Consider the following 5,101-nt stretch of genomic DNA (forward strand, 5'->3'; position numbering starts at 1 on the left):
TGCGTGTGTGTGTGCGTGTGTGTGCATGTGCATGTGTGTGTGAGTACGTGTGTGTGCATGTGTGTGTGTGCATGTGTGTGTGTGTGTGTGTGTGTGCGTGCGCACATTTCTGACCAGTTCCCAGAAGAGGCCGCTGGCATTGCTGGGCAGCTGTGTGAGGGCGACTCAGCCCCGGGGTGAAGGGCATGGAACCCAGAGAGCTGCCCAAGGGTGCTGGGCCCGGGTGAGGCTCAGCCCCCCAAACCTGGGAAAGACAAGAGCCCCAGCATCTTTCTCCCCGGCGGTCCCCCCTCGCCCTCCATATCCTGCTGGTCCTCCCATTGGCCAAACCCACCTGGAACCAGAGGGCAAGGATGTGAACACATGTGTGCATGCATGTGCATGTGCGTGCACACGTGTGCATGTGCGCTCGTGCGTGTACTTGTGAGTGCACACATGTGCATGAGAGCTTGTGAATACGTGTGTGTGTGTGGGGAAGGGGGACTGGTCTTGGGTCAGGGAGGCTGGACCCGGCGGCCAGCACACAGCTGTGGGGTGGAGGGTGGCAATGAGGCCAGATGGCTTTCGGGAAGGGGCAGAGCCTCTGACCCCTGTCCTCTGTCCCAGGCCCCACGTGTGTGCCGAGCAGGAGCTGACCCTGGTGGGCCGCCGCCAACCCTGCGTGCGGGCCTTCAGCCGCGCCGTGCCCGTGTGGAAGCCGGGCTGCGGGCGCCAGGCCTGGTGCGTGAGCCACGAGCGCAGGTACGTGGGTCCAGGGTGGGAGCGGGGCTGTGCGCACGTCAGGAGCAGGGCGGCCGGGCCGGGGATGGTCCTGGTGTCGGGGCCACCTGTGCCCCCCCAAGCCCCTCGTCTGCCTGAGGCCAAGGCTTCCCACCCCCCAGGGGCTGAGGCTGGAGCACAGCTGTCCTGCTGGGCGGCCCCTGGGACCTTTGTGGGCGGGTGGGGATGGGGACCTGGCAGGAGGGAGGGGACCCTGTGGGGGAGAACCCCCTGGGGAGACGGGGACCCTGTGGGGGGTGCTGGCCACGTGAGAGGTGGAAGCTGGGCCCAGCATGTGAGTTCCCGCTGGAGCCCGACCCCTGGCCTCGCGCCCGAGCCCGTGTGAAATCTTCTGTTGCTCAAGATTTTATTTCAAAACCAAACGTGGGGAGGGAGTGCCTCTGCGCACCTCTCCTCTGCACGCAGCCCGCTGGGCCCATCGCAGAGCTGGGGGGTGTGGGGGGGTCGGGAGGGCGGCTCCGCTTGGGCAACTCCCGCCTGGACGCTGGCGCTGCTGGGCCGGTGGGGGAAGGTGGCGCTGAATGTTTTGATGGGCGTGGTGCCCAGCCTCTCAGGAGGTTTGGGGGAGTCGTCCATGCACCTGCTGTGCCAGGGGCTCTGGGGCACCTGCCCGCAGCCTGGGGAGCGGTGCAGCTCTCGCTTAAGTGTCGGTCTGCGGTAGGTTCAGAGGAGAGGCGAGGGGTCCATTAAGCTCCTCAGCGTTCAGGGGGCAGGCACTGGGCCCCCTCCCTCCCGGGACCTGGGATGGGCTGGGGACAGCGTCTGTGGTGACTGCAGCTGGGAGGACACGGCTGCCGTCGCCCGCAGGTAGAGGCAGGGGTGCTGCTGGACACCCTACAGCATGGGGTGCCCCGCCCGCCATGAGGGACATGCCCGAGGAGCCCTGGGCCCTCACCTGTCCCCAGACCCACCTCTGTGTGTGTGCAGGGGGCGCGGTGCGCGTGCAGGGGGCGCGGTGCGCGTGCAGGGGGTGCGGTGCGCGTGCAGGGGGCGCAGTGCGCGTGCAGGGGGCGCGTGTTTACAGAACAGGATGAGGTCACACCGGCGCACACCCTCCCCCACAGTGCGTGGGGAGTGGGCCCCATCCTGGAAGCAGCAGGAGGCTCTGCACAGGCCTCGGCCAGATGTCCCTCCAGCGGCCGAGGCTGTGGCTGCCCCGGGGAGGCTGCTGCTGCTGCTGGCGGCTCCCCCACCCCTGCATTCTTCGGGACCCCACAGGGGCTCGGGGTCCCTGGGAAGCCCCTGAGCCCCCTGCCCCCCCTTCACCCCATCGGCCCAGACCAGCGGCCAGGCCGCCGCCTCCACGTGCGTCCAGCGCATCAGAAGCGCTTCCCCGACGAACCGCAGCCCACACAGGCCGCCCAGGCCCGGGAGCCCAGGCCAGGAGAGGGCTGTCCCCCTCGGTGGGGGTGCAGGAAGGAAGGAAGGAAAAAAGGAAGGGAGAGAGGGAGGGAGGGAGGGGGAAGGGGGTGCTTGGGCCACAGCCCACATGGTGGCCGGCCGCAGGCCTTTGCCACAGGCCCTTGCACAGACGCTGCTGCGCTGCGGCCAGGGGTCCGGGTGGCTGTAGGGGGAGGACCGCACCAGCCTGGCGTCCCCTCCTCCTGTGACAGTGGCCTCTGCGGACCAGCTCCCTGGTGGTGGCTGGAGCCCGTGAGGGTCCCTGTGAGCTGCAGGGAGTGAGGGGTCCACTGTCGGGGACCCCGGGGCTGCAGGCTGACCGCCTGTCTCCAGGGGCCGTCGGGGAGGGTGGCAGACGGGCGGTCAGCTGGGCTTCCTGGCGACGCCAGGCCCTGCACGTAGCCGGGAGAGGGATAAATATTTAGACGGAAGGGCCCAGACGCTCCTCTGCCAAACACTGTCCCACGGCGGGGTCCCCGCAGGCGCAGGTGCAGGCGGTTCCTGTGCTCCAGGCGGGACGTGCAGAGCCCCCCGCCCCCCGCCCCCCGCCGCGGGCAGCGCCCAGCCCGCTTCCCGGAAGCCGCCCTGATTGTTTGCGGGGTCCCGGCCCCCGGGGCCACCGGCTCCCAGGCTCCCAGGCTGCCGAGGGCGAGCCCAGCACCCCCGGAGCGGGTTTCATTTCCTGGAGACACAGCAGCCCAGCCCCTCCGGCCGCTCCCGGCTCAAGGGCCCTTGACCTCGGCGGCTGTTGGCTGGTCACCTTCCTGCCGACGACGCAGTGGGAGCCGGGAGGGGTCAGGGCCGAGGGCCGCAGGGTGGCCGGCCAGTCCCTTCCTCCCTGCCTCCCTCCTGTCCCTCCTGCCCCCCACCCGGTGCCAGTGTGGTCGTCATAGACCCAGGCCCTTGCCGCCAGGGCTGCCTCTCCGCTGAGTGCTGGGCGCGGCGTGTCCGTTGCCGCCGCTGCTGTAACAGGTGGTGACGCACGGGCGGCTGAAACCACAGGGCACTTGGACCTGCAGCCGGAAGCCCCGTGACGGGGTGGGCGGTGATCCCTCTGGAGGCTGGACGGGCGTCTGGTCAGGCCTCTCCAGCTCCCGTGACCATGGCCATCAGCCGAGCGCCGGGGCTGGGGGCTGCATCACGTGGCCTCTGCTCTGGGCCCACTTCCCTCTCCTCGTGCGGATCCTGGTCGTGGGACCCAGGGCCGCCCTAGGCCCATGTGGCTTCACCTGGGCTTGGTGACACCTGCCAAGGCCCTGTCTCCAGATGAGGTCACATCCCAGGTTGTAGGGGGGCTGGACTCGGGGTACCGCTCAGCCAGCACAGCAGTAAGAGACGGGTGGGCAGGGGCAGTGAGCCTCTGTCTTGTGTCAGCAGGTGAGGGGGAGGTTTTGGGGGGAGGGGAGTCAGGGTGGCGTCCAGGTGACCCCCAGAGGCACCCCATCCTCTGGAGAAGCAGGAAGGGGGTTTCTGGGTGGGCAGAGACCCTCCCAACGCCTGAGGCCCAGCTGAGGAGTTAGGATCTGGGACCCTGGGGTGCGGGGTGCAGCTGAGTGGGGTGCTGTGGGCCAGGCCCCGCCTTTCCCCCTCCGCCCCCCCGCCTCTGCTCCAGGTTTGTGGCCCAGGGGGAGTCCTGGGCTGGGGATGGCCCCCGCTGGCTGTTCCGCCAAGATGTCCCGCCCCCGGGGCTGTGGATGGTGGAGAGACTGGGCGAGGCTGGGCCGGGCAGGCTGCCTGGGTGGCTGGGCTTCCAGGGGCCCCGCCTGGAGCCCCTCCCAGCGCCTCATCCTTCGTGAGGGCCACACCCACCCCGTCTGAGCAGGAACCAGCAGGGACCGAGGCCACTCCGGCCTCCAGGCGGCCCCCACCCCGTGAGCCCTCTGCCTGCTCCCCTCCGCCCCCGGCGCCGTGCACTGAGCACGCTCGGCCCTCCTGTTACGTGGGCAGCTCCTCCTGGCAACCCCGTGTCCCCGCTCAGCACCAACCTCCTTGGGTGGCGACGGACCCCCCCATGGACCCTCCAGGACAGTCTGCTGTCCAGCCCCTTGGTGAGCCAGTGGGGCGAGAGCCTGGGGCCGGATGGGCACCACCATTCACGGCCCGCCCAGCACCGGCACCTGGCCCCCGGGGGCCATTTTGGAAGCCGGTCTTGCTCCTCAGCTGAGCTCCAGGCGCCTGACACCAGCTGGAGCCGGGGCTGCCGTGGGGGAGGGGAGTCGGCCATCCTGGCCAAGCGCTGTGGCGTGTACCCCAGGCCGGCCTCGGACCCGGGCCTCCCACCCGCTCCCGCTGTGAGATGGGCATCCAGACTCTGTAGTGTGTGTGTGTGTGTGTGTGTGTGTGTGTGTGTGTGTGTGTGGAGGGGGTGGGTGGTGAGAGCCGGACGCAGTGGGTGAGATGCACCAGCGCGTCCCTCCTCCCTTCTTCTCTAGAACCGTCTACTACACGGCCTACAGGCAGGTGTACGCCATGGAGGCCCAGCCCGTGCTCAGGTGCTGCCCGGGGTGGAGCCAGCAGCCAGGCGACCAGGGCTGCCTCTCCGGTGAGTGTCCCCAACCTGTGCCACCTGCAGACACTAGACCTGCCTCGGAAGAGCCCGTCTCCTGGGGCTACCCCTCCCCCCCCATTTCTGCTCCTGGTGGGACGGTCCCAGCAGCGCCCAGGGCCACGCCTCCCGCCAGTGCGCTAGCTCTCGAAGACTGTTAACGCGGGGGAGGAGCAGCTGGGATGCCCTGCGCCCATGCTGGCCGGAGGGGCTGGCACCATCGGGAGGGGCTCTCTGAGCCTGATTCGGGGTCAGTGTCAGGTACCGCCACGCCTACATCCTGCCCTCCAGGCCCACTTTGTTCCAGAAAGGCCGGGCTGGGCACGGGGCCCTGGCCTCAGCTCTGTCTGCTGAATGGAGTCGCTGCCTCCTGAC

This window comes from Myotis nattereri (assembly GCF_964212035.1).
Source record: "Myotis nattereri genome assembly, chromosome: 3".
Lineage (NCBI taxonomy): Eukaryota > Metazoa > Chordata > Mammalia > Chiroptera > Vespertilionidae > Myotis > Myotis nattereri.